Below are 20,122 nucleotides of genomic sequence, written 5' to 3' on the forward strand. Positions count from 1 at the left end.
AGATAACTGCTGTTGGCTTGGAGCTGCCTTGCACAGTTCCTGACAATAGTTCTGGACATTGCAGACGTGTGAGAAATAGTGCCTACTTTGCAGACAGGGACCGAGATCTTGCTAGACAGGGTGGTGCAGCGGGAACAAGAAGACCCATCAGCGACCTTCTACACTTCACCAGTGTCTCGCTATCTTCTCTCCAACACTTCACATTCACTCTACCTTTGCTACTGTACCAACCACCCATAAAGGTTCATGCCCCACCATTCTCATAATATGCAACATCTTCCCTCACACGCTGTCACCCTTGTCAACCTTGACACCACTAACTCTGCCTGCCATCTGTGTCACCAACTCACTTGCTCAAGACACCTCCGCACCTGCATGCAAAGTAATAGTTGTGCCATCACTTTCTTCTCCCTGTGTGTCTTTTACTTTTGAGGAAAACAGCCCACAAAATGGCAGAAAGAGTCAAGATAGATGGTGGGCTGTCTGTCATTTGTCTCCTCGCTCCTTAAGGGCAGAGCTTCCTGATTCTGACTGCCCTGTGTAGCTGACTGACTGTGTCCAGGCCACTGGACTGGAATCGGAGACTGCCCTTGACCTACGGCAACAGGAATCCCTGAGTGAAGGCTATCCCCCTTGATTTGACTTGAGTCCTACTGATGACAATGACTGTGATACTTTGGTGAAATAAATTTTTTCAGATACTCATTCTTACTGATTTCCTCTTGACTGGTCGCTCAAAAATGTTTGTTGCTGGTCCAGTGTTTGGATAGCCATTTGCTACGTGTCCAGTTGTTCTCTGGGAGATTATCAATCTCATCCAAATCTTCTGATGAAATTCAGTTTGAAACATAAGCATGGACCCAAAAGTAAAGTTGATTGTTTGCAAGCAACGTGTATATTTTCAACTCCCAAGAATGTTACATTCTACTGTACCTGGGCCTTTCTATTCTTCTGACAGTTTCTCTATCCATGCCAAATAGTTGTACCTCTGTAAGTACCTCTGTTCTGCTTCTTCAGCCATGGTAACCATCTGATAGGACAGTAACACTGGCATAATATCAAAGATCTGTCTCTTCTGGCTCATCTGGATTATTTCTCTTCAGAATACTTCAATTGAAATACCTGTCAAATATAGGCGTGTAGGTGATGGGTGATTTCCATTGTCGAGCTCTTTATATGTGTGATCACTAGTTCTTTTCCATTGTTCCAAAACCCTGAATTACTTTTCCATACTTTCTGAAAGTGATCTACTGTTTTGCAACTTCAGCATTACTCAATGATGCTTGGACATTTTCTGTGCCTGAGAACCATTGTTTTCATATAGTGTTGACAATGAATTTTAGAATCATGCTCTTGGCTTGTTCTCTCCATAGGCTTGGCAGGTGCCTCTCCAGTCTGTCCATGCCTTATAAAGTGAATAGACTCTATTGCCTTCTTGAGGTAGCATTGGTCTTCTTCTTTGAGATTTGTCAAGACATTTTACTGCTTTCTGCTTGCAGCATAATTTAAGCAATTTTCTCTAAAGTTAAAACTTAATTGGATTGCATGAAATCTGACGAAGTTTCTCAAGAATTCCAAGAACAGTTCTGACACTTCTGAGTGAAAGCAAAATATTGTGGATGCTGGAAATCTGAAACAAACACAGAGAATGCTGGAGAAACACAGCAGGTCTAGCCGCATCAGTGGACAGAGTTAATGTTTCAAGTCCAGGATGGGTTTTCTTCAAAACTGAAATGTGTTGGAAAATAGGTTCTTCTTTATACTTATGACAGAGGCAGAGGAGGAACAAGAGGACAGATGGTGTTGAGGCTCAGTGCAAAAGGCAAAGAAGTTGTTAATCGTGGAGAAAGAGCAAAAAGATGTAAAATCGTAGAAGTTAAGCTGCGAAAGGAGAGAATCGGTCCTTTCTACTAAGTGCAAAGGAAAGAAGAGACAAACACAACCCAGCTGTGGAGGCGGTGAGAAGAGAGAATGTAAGAAAAATAGACAACAGATTCTTATGACCTCTGATTTCAATGCTCTGCATTCACATCTCCACTCAGGTGTAGAAGTCATTAATGACATTGTTTATGGATTCTTCTGAAAGCTGATCTGTTAAATTCAAGGGTTTTATTTGTTCTTAAAATTGAAATAATTATCAAAAGCTTTCAGGATATTTTTATAAGTGATTGTACTCTCTTTAATGTTTGTCTGTTATATCCATTGCCAGATCTACTGAATATGCATTACCATCTTCTCTCTGCTACCTCAGAATCACTCTGACTCTGCTACAGTATCAAAGCTCATGTTCTATCACGTTCACTATTGCATACGGCACCTTCACTCAATCGCTCTTACCCACCACAACACCTCAGCCTACCAAGGATGTATGACCTCTGCATTTCCTACCCATTCACTGGGGACACCACACAACCTTTCCCCTTTTTCACCTTGACTAATAACTGTGCCAGCCACTTTCTTTCCTCAAATTAATCTCTCCCTTTGTTTCATTCCAGGAGAAAACAGACCACAATAGGATGTAGAGAGGCAAAATAAATGATGGGGTGCAAGCCATTTAACTTGCCCCACACCCACTCATTCCAAAGAGAAGAGAATCTTTGCCCTGCTGGAAAAGGAGCATGAACACTCATACAGTGATGCTGAGGTCTCAATGTCCCAAAAATTCTGTTTCGTGTGTTGTACTATTCCCCCATTATTAGAACTATGCATGTATTCTTAACATGCCAAAACATCTATCACTATTTCTGAACTTATTCCCTCTCTTAATTCGTGCAGATACCAGTAGCATTCACACACTGGATGCCATGAAGAGAGCTCTGAGGAAAAGACACAGATACAGGTGGCACGGAGGCTCAGTTGTTAGCACTGTTGCCTCACAATGCCAGGGACCCGGTTCGATCGCATCCTTAGGCAACTGTCTGTGTGGAGTTTACATGTTCTCCTCATGTCTGCATGGGTTTCCTCCAGGTGGTCTGGTTTCCACCCACAGTCTAAAGATGTGCAGATCAGGTGAATTGTCCATACTAAATTGCCCATAGGTGCATAAGTCAGAGGGGAATGGGTCTGGGTGAGTTAATCTTTGGAGGGTCGGTGTGGACATGTTGGGCCAAATGGCCTGCTTCCGCACTATAGGGAATCCATCTAATCCCTCAGAGGATGCACTGACAAAGCCAGCTCCTCAATTCTCCACCAGCTCAGATACTGAAACGTGGATGGGTACAGTAACTAGAGTACAGATGGGAGCACATACTAGTGAACACATCACAGCCATATCTCCAAAGCTGGCTAGAGAAGAAACACACAAGATTTCTGGCGCTCAAAGGACTGTCAGAAATCAGGCACTTGCCCAGCCCTGGGAAGAACAATCCTGTGGTATTATCTGTTAATAACTTCATTCAAAGGCACAAGTAGACACAGAGACACCTAGGTTCAACAGTCTCAGGGTGGACTGGGATGTATGGAGAGACATAAACCCTATAGTTCTAGACATTGTTGCTCAGAACTAGTGGCAATGCTATAGGGAGACCAGGGACATTGACCGCACTCCAGATGCCCCTTTCTCACAAGGAGACAGAGCAGTGACAATAGATAGCCAGCCAGAGGAACTGCATACAAGCCACGTAGAAAGCTCTACTCAGGATACTTCAGAGGGGTCTAGCCCTTCATTTCTATCCTGCCTCTCTTCCCCATCATCAACCATGTGAGTGACTGTCATTTAAATGGCACTGAAAAGAATTAACATGGAGAGAACCATATGACATAGGAGTAGAAGCAGGCCTGTCAGCCTATCTATTACAGGCCTGCTGTACTGTTCAATGAGATCATGGCTGATCTGAACTCCACTTTCCTATCCTTTTCCCAATAACCCTTGTTTTCTTTATTTATTAAAAATCTGTCTACCTCAGCCTTGACAATATGCTGTGGTAAAGAATTTCACAGATTCGCAACTCTCTCAGAGAAGAATTCTTCCTCATTTCCCCTTACTCTGAGACTATCTCCCTCAAAGATAAATATTATGTCAGCATCTATCCTGTCAAGTATGCTAAGAATATTAATGTTTCAATAAGGTTCTAAACTTTAATCAATACCAATCCAACATACTCAACTTCTTCTCATAAGAAAATCCCTCCACACCAAGTTCAACACAGTGAACCTTCTTTGGACTGCCATCCAATGCCAAGATATCTTCCTTTGGATGAGTGCATCAAAACTGTTCACAGGATTCTAGATGTGGTCTGACTAGTGCCTTGTGTAATTTTAAAAATCCATTTCCTTTGAACTAAAGGTCAAAAGGCCATTTCCTTTTCTATTACCTGCTGAACTTGTTTCTTTGTTTATGATTTGTGCATGGTGATCATGAAATCACAATGTGCTGTAACTTTTTGCATTCTTTCTTCAGTTAAATAATAATCAGCTCCTCTGTTCTTCCTACCAAAGTGCATAACCTCACATTTCCCCACATCATATTCCATCTGCCAATTTTTTGCTCACTGGCTCAAACTGTCTCTATTTCTCTGTCGACTCTTTGTGTTATCCTCACTACTTGTCTTCCCACCTATTTTTGTGCCATTGGCAAACTTAGCAATAATATATTGATATCCCTCATCCAGATCATTAATAGATACTGGAAATATAAATGTTAAAATGGTGCCTGACTTAAAACTGGCTTATCTGTAGTTGTACAATGCCAAGTGTTGTCACTCCAAGGTGCAGTAGTGGAGAAGTGTACAGTACAGAAGTTCATAAATGTATTTTAAATGGGTGAGAGATATGTCACGATGATGGGTTGCAGCTGATGCATGTCTGATGCCAAACTCCATGGAAGGATTGTGCAAGTGGTTGCTGCCCATGGAGCGTACCCTGAGATATTGTTGATGGCTGATCAAGATGGAAGCCTGGAGGAATAAGCGGCAAGATGGAGCCACTCTGAATTTCAAGTTGGAAATTGACTCTGTCTAATTTCTTTCTGTGCCATAGAAGAAGTGTGAATTGCATACAATAAGGTGAGATGAGGCACTAATGAGATGCAAATGGATATACATAGGGCTACTGACTCTCAGTAGTGAAATTCTCAGCTCGCCATTCTTGAATGAAAACTTGAATGAAAGTTGGACTATTTTGTCTCAACATCAAAACATTCAGATCTCACATATTTTCCCAACTGACTCACCATTACTTTTGTTATTTAGAAATGGGCAGAATTCCAAGCTTTGTTTCCTCCCACAGACTGCGGAGAAAAATGGAGCTAATATAACTTGAACATTTACCCTTTCTGAACAATTAACGTATACAACAGATGGTAAGTCAAACATCAAGCCATGGCATATATCCATTCATGCTTGGAAGCAAGTAGAATCCAGAAAGGAATGATTCTAAGAACAAATAGCTCAACAGAAAACATTGTTGAATGTAGTTATCGCATGTGAATTAAAACAGTACCTGGCAAATATAGCCATGAGAATCAAACTCAGTGAAATCACTGTGACTGGATGAGATTGTGTTTTAATGAAATTAAGGGCTTGAAGGGTAAGTAAAGAGTTGGTAGCTAAGACGAGATGGCAGTGTGAAAAACTGATGAGATGAATATTGTTAACCATGTCTTACAGCATAAGAATTGATTTGAAATCAATTAAGTCAATTGCTATTGTTTTCATGTGAATCTTGTCTATTTTTCAGGAATGTGTGTTTTGATTTACATTCCAGAATAATTACCTTGTGTTCATGCATCACAATCTAACAAAGAAAGCTTGTTGACTAACTGTTTGCAAGATTGAGTAAGATTGTCTTTTCAATCTTCCAAACACCACAATAGTAAAATCCTCTCTGAAATAATTAGCCTTTGCTGTGAGGTGAATTATGAATGTTAACAAACTGAGGTTTGTGTGCTGCACAGACAACAGACAGTAGGGAGAAAAACAATGATGATTGACAATGTCACTTTTACACATCACTGATGGTGAAACCCTGTTTGATAATTCCTCTCATGCACTCTTGACATGTGTGCCCTGGGCAGACTGGGCACAAATTTGAATATATATATATTTTTTTAAATTTAAGCAACCATTCCCTATTGGAATACAAAGAAAGTGAAATTCTCCCACTCTCTTCATCCAAAAGCAATTGGCAGTCCAAGGATTGAAAAGGACAAGGTGAGAATTATTTCTTTATTTATTAATACTACAACTGATTCCCAACCAGATGTTCACAGTTTCAAGCCCCAGGGCTGGTTGTCACTCTAATCTGCTTGTCAGAGTTACTATGGGTTTTGTCAGATAGTTACTGGAGTAAGCCTCTAGATGGCATAGTACAGAGAAACAATGTTCTTCCAAGGAGAAGAGAAGAACCGAATTCTGAATAACAGTGATCTATTGCTTGTCTCAGAGCATATAAGATCATAAAGAATAATCATTAAGAAATATCAAGTCTGTATTTCCTGTCCTTATAGGTTATCAATGACATTGCTTGGGGGCGGGGGGGGGGGGGGGGGCAGGGGTACAATGTATGCATTTTGAAAGGAAACCAAACTAAAAATAAAACAATGCAAAAACATGAGTTTCTTACACCGTCAGTGTTTATATTGTTGAGTTCTGTTGGCTTTGAAACCTGAAAAAAAACAGAAGATGCTGTAAACAAACACGGATTTATCAAAACATGTTATGCTCTTTCTAAGTTATTAAACTATCTGAGCATTGATTGGAAGGTCCTAAAAAAATCAGGTGGTTGGTGTTTCCAAGGATCTGATGCCCTTGTGCTTTGAGATGATAATGTTCATGGGTTTACAAGGTGCTGTCTAAGGAGCCTTCATGAAATTCTGCAGTGTCCCTTGTAGACATGTGTGGTACCATCAGCGTGCTAAGCGGGGCAACTTCAAACAGATTTAGCAACTTAAGACTGAGCACCTATGAGATGCTCTGGGTCATCATTGGCAATAGAATTGTACTTCATGGTCAGGCATATTCCCCCACTTAACTATTACCATCAAGCCAAGGGATCATCACTGATTCAATAGAGAATGCAGGAGGGTATGCCAAGAGCATCCCCTGGCATTCCTAAAAATGAGGTCTCAACCCAGTGAAGCTATCAAATGGGACTACTTGTATGGCAAACAGCATAAAACAGCAAGTGACACAGCTAAGAAATTCCACAACCATAGCATCAGATCTAAGCTTCACAGCCTTGCCATATCCAGCCATGATTAGTTGGACAATTAAACAACTCACTGGGGTCAGCTTCTACAAATATCCCATCATAAGTGAGAGGGGAGCACAGCATGTCTGCACAAACATAATAAAGTGGAATTATTCATAACAATCCTCAACCATAAGTGCTGAATGGGTGATCCATCTTGGATTCCTCCAGAGGTTCCCACATTCACAGATGGCAATCTTCAGCCAAATTTGTTCACTCAATGTGATCCTCAAGAAACCATTGAGACACTTGATTCTGCGAGATATGGTTCCTGACAACAATCCAACAATAATACTGAGGACTTGTGCTCCAGAATGTGTCACACCCTCACTTGTTCCCTGGATCTGCTGCACAGGCACATATCCAATACTGTAGAAAATTGCCAATACACAAAATGTAGAAGAAATCCAACCCAGCCAGTTACCACCCCAACAATCTACTCTTGATCATCAGTAAAATGATGGAAAGTGTTTTCAATAGTGCTATCAAGCAGCAACTGTTCAGTAATAACCAGCTCAGTGACACCCAGTTTGGTTTCCACCGGGGCCACTTAGATCCTGACCTCATTACAGGCTTGGTTCAAAAATGGACAAGAGAGCTGAATTCCAGAGGTGAGGTGAAAAGACCCAAGACAAAGCAGCCTGCTTGATTGCCATCAATTCCATAAACATTCACTTTCTCCACCACCAGCACTCAAAAGCAGCCGTGTATCCCATCTTGTTTTATCCATGCCTGGGATGTGGGTGATGTTGGCTGCAAGAATACTTTGATGCTGCTGTTTTAGATGCCTCTTTCCTTTAGTTTCATTAATTGAGTCTGACAAGACAATCTTTTCAGGTTGCGAGTTCAGCATCAAGACATCTTTTGTGTTCCACCAGTTGGACATTCTTTGTCTTGCACTCCTTGTATGTTCATTGGTGTGGCTTACAAACGCTGTAAATCTCTTCTAGAGCATTTTGGGTTATTTGTTTGAGCTGTCAACTTGCTTCTGCTGAGAAGAGTGGCTTTGGTTTTGTATCTAATATCTTGCATTCCAGATCCTCAGATTTCTGAAAGATTGAGATCTCAGATTAAGTTGCCCTCTCAGTGTGCATCGCTCCATCTCAATGCATCAACTTTACCTCTAAGAGTTTTACTTTTGGATTGCCATCTGATGTAATGTTACTCAGGTCCATGAAACTCATAATGTTGATGGTGACATTGGTAACAACTGCCTTCCTGGCCTCCTTCTGATTGCAGCCATCCCCCTAAAACTCCCCTAACCTCACTCCACCATCCCCACAGCCTTCAATCTCAGAAAGTGCACCTCCAACAACACTTACCTTTCGTTGAATCCCTACAGTGCAGAATGAAGCCATTTGGCCCATCGAGTCCATTCCAATCCTCCAAAGAGCATCCCAGCCACTCGCAGCTCCCTACTCAATCCCCAGAACCCTGCGTTTCCTATGGCTGATCCAGCTAACCTGCACACCTTTGGACTGTAGGAGGAAACGGGAGCACTCAGCAGGAATCCATGCAAACATGAGGAGAATATGCAAATTCCTCACACAGTCACCCAAAAACTTGAACCCAGGTGCCTGGCACTGTGAGGTAACAGTGCTAACCACTGAGTCACCATCCTGCTATTTTCTGATGGTGATTCTCCATCTGGCAGCCAGCTTCCACCATGGCAGTGGGTTCGGGAGCTGCCAGCCACTGATTAGCATTAGATGGACAGGACATCCTACTCGATGGTATATATTTGAGCAGAGGTAAAAACAATGACTGCAGATGCTGGAAACCAGATTCTGGATTAGTGGTGCTGGAAGAGCACAGCAGTTCAGGCAGCATCCAAGTAGCTTCGAAATCGACGTTTCGGGCAAAAGCCCTTCATCAGGAATAAAGGCAGTGAGCCTGAAGCGTGGAGAGATAAGCTAGAGGAGGGTGGGGGTGGGGAGAAAGTAGCATAGAGTACAATGGGTGAGTGGGGGAGGGGATGAAGGTGATAGATCAGGGAGGTGAAGGTGGAGTGGATAGGTGGAAAAGGAGATAGGCAGGTAGGACAAGTCCGGACAAGTCATGGGGACAGTTACTGAGCTGGAAGTTTAGAACTAGGGTGAGGTGGGGAAGGGGAAATGAGGAAACTGTTGAAGTCCACATTGATGCACTGGGGTTGAAGTGTTCTGAGGCGGAAGATGAGGCGTTCTTCCTCCAGGCGTCCGGTGGTGAAGGAGGCCCAGGACCTCCATGTCCTCGGCAGAGTGGGAGGGGGAGTTGAAATGTTGGGCCACGGGGCGGTGTGGTTGATTGGTGCGGGTGTCCCAGAGATGTTCCCTAAAGCGCTCTGCTAGGAGGCGCCCAGTCTCCCCAATGTAGAGGAGACCGCATTGGGAGCAACGGATACAATAAATGATATTAGTGGATGTGCAAGTAAAACTTTGATGGATGTGGAAGGCTCCTTTAGGGCCTTGGATAGAGGTGAGGGAGGAGGTGTGGGCGCGAGCAGAGTGCATGCCAACAGCTAATCAACTGCCTTTTTAAGTTGGAACATCCTACAAGATTTCTTACCTCAGCAGGCCATAAGCATCTCCAGGATTTTCTTCAAATTTCAGACTGAGATTGGAAATTTTCATCCAGGGTCTTTATTTAAATGCAATGGCATCTAAATCTCATGGACAAAACGCACAATTACTTTTTTTTTGTCTCCTCCTCTTTGGAAGGTGTTGATTGAACCGGTAAACAATTCCTCAGGTACCCCATCCTTGTGTCTATTATTTATATATGATACTGTCTGGGGGCTTATTGGAGAATTATCCAAATGGAAAACAATAGTCAAATCTGATTCTGCTCATCCAACTGTCCTCCAATAATATGCACTCTTTCTAACAATGGAACCAAAACTATGAACTTCATTTTTCATCTTTCTTTATCCTAATTGTAGTTGAGGTCAGTTAAACGAGTATAGACCAAGAGTAGACGTGAATTATCTGTTTGGTATACTTCATTTGTGTCTTACCTTTTTACCAACTAAACCCATGGATTAACTTGGTGAGATAAAAATTAATTGCAATAACACTCTCTGGAAGAGATTGTGATCAGATCAGATATAGAAGATCATTTTCGCCAATATTTCATATATATTTATTAGTTTGTGACTCCAGACATGTTTGTGATTCTGGCTTAAGCTTAGAAGCTTACCTTAAGGACAAGATGTCTTTAAGGCCATAAGACATAGCAATAAGAGTGGACCATTTGGCCTATCGAGCCTGCTTTGCCACACAATAAGATCAGGGCCAATCCAACATTCACCACATCCACTTTTCTGCCCTTTTCCTACAACCATTAATTCACCTATTGTTCAAGAATCTATCTCAGTCTTAAATACGGGCAAGGACTCTTCCCTCATGGCAAGGAATTCCAAAGACTTTCAACCTGCTTAGAGAGGAAATTCCTCCTCATTTCAGTCTTTAATTTTTGCCCCTTTATTGTGAGGAGAAAGTGAGGACTGCAGATGCTGGAGATCAGAGCTGAAAAATGTGTTGCTGGAAAAGCGCAGCAGGGCAGGCAGCATCAAAGGAGCAGGAGAATCGACAATTCCTGAAGAAGGGCTTATGCCCGAAACGTCGATTCTCCTGCTCCTTTGATGCTGCCTGACCTGCTGCGCTTTTCCAGCAACACATTTTTCAGCCCCTTTATTGTGAGACTATGTTCTGTGGTCCTATACTCTCCCATGAGAAGAATCATCTCTTAGCATTTATCTTGTCAAGCCCTTTAAGAATCAGATATGTTTCCATGAGATTACCTCTCATAGAGTCGTAGAATCATACAGTCATGGAGGTGTTTAGCATGAAAACAGACCCTTTGATCCAACTCGCCCATGCCAACCACATGGTCAAAATGAATCTAGTCCCATTTGCCAACATTTGGCCCATATCCCTCTAAACCATTCCTATTCATGTACTCACACAGTTGCCTTTTAAATATTGTAATTGTACCAGCTACCACCACTCCCTCTCACAATTCATTCCTCCCTCTGCATGAAAAGTTTGCCCGTTACGTCACTTTTAAATCTTTCCATCTCACCTGAAACCTATGCCGTCTAGTTTTGGACTCCCCTACCAGGGGGAAGAGACCTTGACTATTCAGCCTTTCTATGCCCCTCACATTTTATAAGCATCTATAAAGTCACCTCTCAGCCTCTGATGCTCCAGAGAAATTAGCCTCTCATACAGGTCAAACCCTCCAACTCTGGCAATCTTGTAAATCTTTCTGAGAGCTTTCAAGTTTAACAACATCTTTCTCATGGCAGGGAGACCAGAATTGGATGCAGTATTCCAAAAGTGGCCTAACCAATGTCCAGTACAGCCTCAACATGAGCTCTCAGCTCCTATACTCAATGCACTGACCAATAAAGGCAAGCATACCTGTGACTCCACTTTCCAGGAACTATGAACGTGCACTCCAAGGTCTCTTTATTCAGCAACACTCCTCAGGACCTTACTATTCAGTGTATAAGTTCTGCCCTGATTTCCTTCAGCAGAATGTATCACCTCGCATTTATTTAAATTAAACACCATCTGCCACTCCTTGGCCCATCGGCCCATCCGATCAAGATACTCTGTGGTAACCTTTTTCACTGACCATTACACCACTCTCATTCTTTAAAATTACAATGAGTAGAGTCCCAACTTGTTTAAGCTTTGCTCATTCAGGCAATTCTTGGTCTTCAGCAGTTGTTTTGATTTTAGAGGAGGACAGACTTGCACACTCGTTTGATTATGTGCAGCATAAAATTAGGCCAGATAAATCCAATGATTTACAGGTGCAATAGCATAATCTGTAGTTTCTTTCGAAACAATCCTTAGGGGTTTTTACTTTGCATAATTCTAATATCATCATCCTGAATGCGATCACTCAATTTTTCTACAACTCTGATTTAAACCATGCTTAAAAGTAGCCATGATTCCAGTTTCAATCATTAATTCTACACTCTGCAGCTTCTCAAACTTCACCACAGAAATAGATATTTTCCCCTCTCTCTTACCTTTTAAGTATTGTCTCAAAGATTGTGCCCATTATTGGTTAGGCCAACATTTATTTCTCATCTCATGTTGTTCATGAGAAGGCCCTAGACAAGAATTTGGAACTTTCTCTGCTTTCTCTCCCAGCTCTTCTCATGTTCTCTCCAGAATCAGCTTTTCTCTTAAACCCGTCTCATGCTCCATTAACCCTATTCTTGCCAAATTGCTGGCACCCAACTTCCACTTCTGATTCCTATAATTGCTGATACTGTTAACAATTCTCTTGTACCAAATGCAGACTGGAGACAAGGCCTGGTGCGGTCTGGAGGTGAGATGCTGGCTAGACATTGGATTTGAATGACTGTTATTCTGAACGTTGTATTTTTGTACTTTTCCAATTTTTTCTTAAGAGTTTATACCTAAGTATCTGTAGTGATTGGATCAAAGTCAGACAGGTGGACCTCGTAGAATATGAGTTCCCTGATGGGACTAGGTTAACAGCTCCAATCAGGGACTCCTGGCTGCCAGATATAAATAGGTGTGTAAAAGGTTCTGTGGACTTTACGAGCTGACTCTGAGCTAGCTGGATCATTTGTCACGTACAATGGACATGTAAATAAAGATTGATTTGATGACGGGATACCAGCCTCCATTGAGGGTGGCTCAGTGGTTAGTACTGTTATCTCACTGTACCGGGGACCTAGGTTCAATTCCACCCTTAGGTAATTGTCTGTGTGTGGAGTTTATACATTCTCCCTGTGTCTGAGTGGGTTCCTCCAGGCGCTCCACTTTCTACTCATACTCCAAAGATGTGTAGGTTAGGTAGTTGTATAAGATTCTGGTGCGGCCGCATCTGGAGTATTGTGTGCAGTTTTGGTTGGCATACTATAGGAAGGATGTGGAGGCACTGGAACGGGTGCAGAGGAGGTTTACCAGGATGTTGCCTGGTATGGTAGGAAGATCGTATGAGGAAAGGCTGAGGCACTTGGGGCTGTTTTCATTGGAGAAAAGAAGGTTTAGGGGTGACTTGATAGAGGTGTACAAGATGATTAGGGGTTTAGATAGGGTTGATCATGAGAACCTTTTTCCACGTATGGAGTCAGCTATTACGAGGGGGCATAGCTTTAAATTAAGGGGTGGTAGCTATAGGACAGATGTTAGGGGTAGATTCTTTACTCAGTGAGTCATGAGTTCATGGAATGCCCTGCCAGTAGCAGTGGTGGATTCTCCCTCTTTATGGTCATTTAAACGGGCATTGGATAGACATATGGACGATAGTGGGCTAGTGTAGGTTAGGTGGGCTTGGATCAGCGCAACATCGAGGGCCAAAGGACCTGAACTGTGCTGTATTTTTCTATGTTATATGTTCTACTAGCTATGGGAAATGAAGGATAGGATAAGGGAGGTGGGTCAGGATGGGATGATGTTTGGAGGGTTGGTGTGGACTTGAAAGGCCAAATGGCCTGCTTCCACACTGTAGGGATGGGAAGAGTTATTTCAAATTTGTATCTCGGCACCTTTGTATGAGGGGATGCCATCGGTGGTGACTTGTAAACTTTTCACTGTACTCATGCGAGTGCATATGACAATTAAGCTAATTCTACTCCTAATTCTAATTTTTTTGAATCCCTTCAAACGGGTTTCTTTTCCTGTCACTGTCCCAAAATGGCTGATATCAGAATCACGACTGACATACTATTTGACTGTTGTTATAAGATGAATTGTCACTACAGATCATCAGGGTGTGAAGCCCATCTGATAGATTTGTTGCCATTATTCTCTTTCCTGTTAGGGACATACAGGACCTGCCTGATGTGATGTGGTAGAGAAAAACCATTTGATGGTTTATGGAACAGGGGCTCTTCTCCTAAAAAACATGTAGTCTGTGGATGTAGCTTTGCTCACTGAGTTAGAAGGTTCATTTTCAGATGTTTCGTCAACATACTAGGTAACATTTTCAGTGAGCCTCTGAATGAAGCACTGGTGGTGTATCCACTTTCTATTTGTATGTTTGAGTTTCTTAGAGTTGGTGATATCATTTCCTGTGGTGACATCATTTCCCATGGTGATGTCATTTCTTGTTCTTTTTCTCAGCGGGTGGTCAATGGGATCCAAGTCAAACTCAAACATATAAATAGAAAGCGGGCTACACCACCGTGCTTTCATTCGGAGGCTCACTGAAGACGTTACCTGGTATGGTGTCGAAATATCTGTAAATGACCCTTCCAGCTCAGTGAGCTAACCTACATTCAGAACCTCAACTTGAGCTACAAATCTTCTCACAAGTCGCGAAAAAAATGTTGTTTATTGCATAAAAACTGAATGAACTGCAGATGCTGGAAATCAGAAACAAAACCAGAGATTGATAGAAAATTACTGCACGTCTGGCAGTATCTGTGGAGAGAAATCAGAGCTAACATTTCAGGTCCAGTGAACTTTCCTCAGAACTGATGGTAACTTGGAAAATGTTGATTCTTATGCAGAAGATAGGGTGGGCAAAGGAGTAAACAATAGGTGAAGATAGAGTCAAAAGAGAGAGTAAAGGACAGTTGAATAGACAAAGGAACAGATAACAATCAGACGAGGAGGATGACTACCTATTAATGGAGACTATTAATGGCTAACAATGGGTTGGGTGTAATAACATTGACCATGTGATAACAAGGCCTGGAGTGTGGGGGTTGTGGTGAGGACATGGGAGAAGCTCATGCCCTAAAGTTGTTGAACTCAATATTGAGTCCAGATTCAGCAATATAGCTACGAGGGACAAGTTCCATTGGTGTGATAGACAGTGATTCAGAGACTAATGGAGACCTTTAGGTCTTACTCTTTCAAAAACCAAAGCTGCACCCTTCATCGAGTCCAAATGTCCTTAGCATTAAATCTCTACCACACATTGCAGTAACTGTGACAAAGATAATCTGTCTCTCCTCATCCTCCTTGGTCAGCCTGTAGCCTTGACCAATTTAATCACACAATCTGCCTTCAAAGCCTCCCCTTTGTCATACACCTCACTGGTTCATTTTACTCATCACCCATGATAAATATTACTCTACCTCTTTGACTATGCCATAGCATAACTGGTCATCTGCCATAATATCAGTTTATGTGACTTGATGTGTAGTTATGTTTAGAATCTCCAGTGACCCATTTCAGAAAGTTTTACTCCATGAAATGCAATAACTTGGATACTCACATCCCCTTAGCTTAGAAGAAGCAATCACTGGGAAGAGTATATTATTTTTCTTAAGTCATTTATTGTGTGTGTGTGTGTCTGTATGTGTGTGTGTGTGTGTGTGTGTGTGTGTGTGTGTCTATGCGTGTGTGTGCCTGTGTGCGTGTGTCTGTGTGTATGCGAGTGTCTGTGAGTCTGTGTATGTGTCTGTGTTCGTGTGTCTCTGTGTATGCGTGCGTCTGTGTGTGTCTGTATGCGTGTGTCTGTGTGTGTATGCGTGTGTCTGTGTGTGTCTGTGTGTGTGTGTGTGTGTGTGTATGTGTGTGTGTGTCTATGTGTGTGTGTCCGTGTCTGTGTGTCTGTGTGTGTGTCTGTGTGTATGCGTGTGTCTGTGAGTCTGTGTGTGTGTCTGTGTGTGTATGTGTCTGTGTGTGTGTCTGTGTGTCTGTATGTGTGTCTGTGTGCATCTGTCTGTGTGTGAGTCTCTCTGTGTGTGTCTGTGTGTGTGTGTATGCGTGTGTCTATCTGTCTGTGTGTGTCTGTGTGTGTGTATGCGTGTGTCTGTCTGTCTGTGTATGTCTGTCTGTGTGCGTGTGTCTGTGTGTGTCTGCGTATGTGTGTCTGTGTATGTCTGTGTGTGTGTGTATCTGTGTGTGTATGACTGTGTGTCTGTGTGTGTGTGTCTGTGTGTGTATCTGTGTGTATTTGTGTCTGTGTGCCTGTGTGTTTGTGTCTGTGTGAGTGTGCGTCTGTGTGTGTCTGTGTGCGTGTTTGTGTGTGTGTCAGTGTGTGTCTGTGTGTGTCGGTGTGTGTCTGTGTATGTTTGTGTGTGTCTGCGTGTGTGTGTTTGTGTGTGTGTCTGTGTGTATCTGTGTGTGTGTCTGTGTGTGTGTCTGTATGTGTGACTATGTGTGTGTCTTTGTATATATGTCTGTGAGTGTCTGTGGGTGTCTATGTATGTGTGTCTGTGTGTGTGTCTGTGTGTGACTGCGTGTGTGTCTGAGTGTATATGTGTGTCTGTGTAAGTGTCTGTGTGTGTGTATCTGTGTGTATTTGTGTCTGTGTGTCTGTGTGTTTGTGTGTGTGTTTGTGTCTGTGTGTCTGCACGTGTCTGTGTTTGTGTGTGTGTCCGTGTATCTGTATGTGTGTCTGTGTGTGTCTGTGCGTGTATCTGTGTGTGTCTGTATATGTGTCTGTCTGTGTCTGTATGTGTGAGTGTGCGTCTGTGTGTGTCTGTGTGTTAGTCTGTGTCTGTATGTGTGTGTCTGTGTAGATATCTGCGTGTGTATGTGTGTGCCTGTGTGTATCTGCGTGTGTGTATGTGTGTGTCTGTGTGTGTGTGTCTGTGTGTTTGTATGTGTGTGTCTGTTGTTGTGTGTGTGTGTCTGTATGCGTGTGTCTGTGTGTGTATGCGTGTGTCTGTGTGTGTGTCTGTGTGTGTGTGTGTGTGTGTGTGTGTCTATGTGTGTGACTGTATGGCTGTGTGTGTCTGTGTGTGTGTGTCTGTGTGTGTCTCTGTGTGTATTTGTGTGTGTGTGTCTGTGTGTATGTGTGTGTCTGTGAGTGTGTGCGTGTCTGTGAGTGTGTGTGTGTGTGTGTCTGTGTGCCTGTGTGTAACTGTGTGTTTGTATGTGTGTGTGTCTGTGTGTGTATGTGTGTGTCTGTGTGTGTCTGTGTGTGTGTCTGTGTGTATGTGAGTGTCTGTGAGTCTGTGTGTGTGTCTGTGTGTGTTTGTGTCTGTGTTCGTGTGTCTCTGTGTATGCGTGTGTCTGTGTGTGTCTGTATGCATGTGTCTGTGTGTGTATGCGTGTGTCTGTGTGTGTGTCTGTGTGTGTGTGTGTGTGTCTATGTGTGTGTGTCCGTGTCTGTGTGTCTGTGTGTATGTGTGTGTCTGTGAGTCTGTGTGTGTGTCTGTGTGTGTATGTGTCTGTGTGTGTGTCTGTGTGTCTGTATGTGTGTCTGTGTGCGTCTGTCTGTGTGTGAGTCTCTCTGTGTGTGCCTGTGTGTGTGTCTGTGTGTGCGTGTATGCGTGTGTCTATCTGTCTGTGTGTGTCTGTCTGTGTGCATGTGTCTGTGTGTGTCTGCATATGTGTGTCTGTGTGTGTCTGTGTGTGTGTATCTGTGTGTGTATGACTGTGTGTCTGTGTGTGTGTGTCTGTGTGTGCCTGTGTGCCTGTGTGTTTGTGTCTGTGTGTCTGTGTGAGTGTGCATCTGTGTGTGTCTGTGTGTGTGTTTGTGTGTGTATCAGTGTGTGTGTCTGTGTGTGTCGGTGTGTGTCTGTGTATGTTTGTGTGTGTCTGCGTGTGTGTGTTTGTGTGTGTGTCTGTGTGTATCTGTGTGTGTGTCTGTGTGTGTGTCTGTATGTGTGAGTATGTGTGTGTCTTTGTGTATATGTCTGTGAGTGTCTGTGGGTGTCTATGTATGTGTGTCTGTGTGTGTGTCTGTGTGTGTGTCTGTGTGTGACTGTGTGTGTGTCTGAGTGTATGTGTGTGTCAGTGTGTGTGTATCTGTGTGTGTTTGTGTATGTGTGTCTGTGTGTTTGTGTGTGTGTTTGTGTTTGTGTGTGTGTCCGTGTATCTGTATGTGTGTCTGTGTGTGTCTGTGCGTGTATCTGTGTGTGTCTGTATGTGTGTGTCTGTGTAGGTATCTGCGTGTGTATGTGTGTGCCTGTGTGTATCTGTGTGTGTATGTGTGTGTCTGTGTGTGTGGGTGTGTCTGTGTGTTTGTATGTGTGTGTCTGTTGGTGTGTGTGTGTGTCTGTGTGTGTGTGTCTGTGTGTGTCTGTGCGTGTGTGTCTGTATGTGTGTCTGTATGTGTGAGTGTGTGTCTGTGTGTGCGTCTGTGTGTGTCTGTGTGTGTATTTGTGTGTGTGTGTGTCTGTGTATATGTGTGTGTGAGTGTGTGCGTGTCTGTGAGTGCGTGTGTGTGTGTGTGTGTCTGTGTGTCTATGTGTGACTGTGTGTTTGTCTGTGTGTGTGTCTGTGTGTATGTGTGTGTCTGTGTGTATGTATGTGTGTGTCTGTGTGTCGTATGTGTGTGTGCCTGTGTGTCTGCGTGTCTGTGTGTTTGTGTGTGTGTGCCTTTGTGTGTGTGTCTGTGTGTGTCTGTCTGAGTGTGTGTGCCTGTGTTTGTGTGTGTGTCTGTATGTGTGACTGTGTGTGTGTCTGTATGTGTACCTATGTATGTCTGTATGTGTATGTATTTGTGAGTGTGTGTCTGTGTGTCGGTGTGTGTGTGTCTGTGTGTGTGTGTGTGTCTGTCTGTGTTTGTGTGTGCTTGTGTGTCTTAGTGTCTGTGTGTGTCTGGGTGTGTGTCCGTGTGTGTCTGTGTGTGTGTGTCTGTATGTGTGTCTGTGTGTGTGTCTGTGTTTGTGTGCGTGTATCTGTGTGTGTGTGCCTGTATGTGTCTGTGTGTGTGTCAGTGTGTGTCTGTGTGTGTCTGTATGTGTGTCTGTGTGTGTGTGTCTGTGTGTGTCGGTGTGTGTGTGTGTCTGTGTCTGTGTGTTTGTGTCTCTGTGTGCATTTGTGTCTGTGGGTGTGACTGTTTGTGTGTCTGTGTGTGTCTGTGTGCGTGTGTCTATGTGTGTGTGTGACTGTGAGTGTGTGTCTGTGTGTCTGTGTGTGCCTGTGAGTGTGTGCATGTCTGTGTGTGAGTGTGTCTGTGTGTGTGTCTGTGTGTGACTGTGTGCTTGTCTGTGTGTCTGTTTGTGTGTCTGTGTGTTTGTGTCTCTGTGCGTGTCTGTGTGTGTGTGACTGTTTTGTGTGTCTGTGTCGATGTGTGTGTGTGCCTGTGTGTGTGTCTTTGTGTGTGTCTTTGTGTGTGTCTGTGAGTGTGTGTCTGTGTGTCTGTGTGTGAGTCTGTGAGTGTGTGTGTCTGTTAGTGTGTGTGACTGTGCGTTTGTCTGTGTGTGTGTCTGTGTAAGTGTCTGTGTGTATGTGTGTGTGTGTCTGTGTGTTTGTGTGTGTGTGTTTGTGTGCATGTCTCTGTGTGTCTGTATATGTGAGTGTATGTCTGTGTGGGTCTGTGAGTGTGTCTGTCTGTGTGTGTGGCTGTATGTGTGTGTCTGTGTGTGTGCCTGTGTGTGTGTGCGTGTGTGCCTGTGTGTGTATTTGTGTGTGTGTGTCTGTGTGTGTGTGCGTGTGTGTCTGTGTGTGTATTTGTGCGTGTATGTCTGTGTGTTTGTGTGTGTGTGTTTGTGTGCGTGTCTCTGTGTGTGTCTGTATATGTGAGTGTATGTCTGTGTGTGTGTCTGTCTGTGTGTGTGTGTCTGTGTGTGTGTCTGTGTGTGTATTTGTGTGTGTCTGTGAGTGTATGCGTGTCTATGTGTGTGTCTATGTGTGTATGACTGCGTGTCTGTGTGTTTGTCTGTGTGTGTCTCTGTGTGTGTCTGTATATGTGAGTGTGTGTCTGTGTGTGTCTGTCTGTGTGCTTGTGTGTGTGTCTGTGTGAATATCTGTGTATGTCTGTGTGTGTGACTGTGTGGCTGTGTGTGTGTGACTGTGTGGCTGTGTGTGTATTTGAGTGTGTGTGTCTGTTTGTGTGTGTCTCTGTGCATGTGTGTGTCTGTGTGTGTGACTGTGTGTCTGTGTGTCTGTGTGTGTCTATGTGTGTGTGTGCCAGTGTGTGTGTGTGTGTGTCTGTCTGTCTGTCTGTGCCTGTGTGTGTGTGTGTGTGTTTGTGTGTAAGTGTCTGTGTGTGTGTGTCCGTTTGTTTGTGTGACTGTGTGTGTTTGTTTGTGTGTGTCTGTGTCTGTGTGTGT

The sequence above is a fragment of the Chiloscyllium punctatum genome, chromosome 3 (genome assembly GCF_047496795.1).
Source record: "Chiloscyllium punctatum isolate Juve2018m chromosome 3, sChiPun1.3, whole genome shotgun sequence".
Lineage (NCBI taxonomy): Eukaryota > Metazoa > Chordata > Chondrichthyes > Orectolobiformes > Hemiscylliidae > Chiloscyllium > Chiloscyllium punctatum.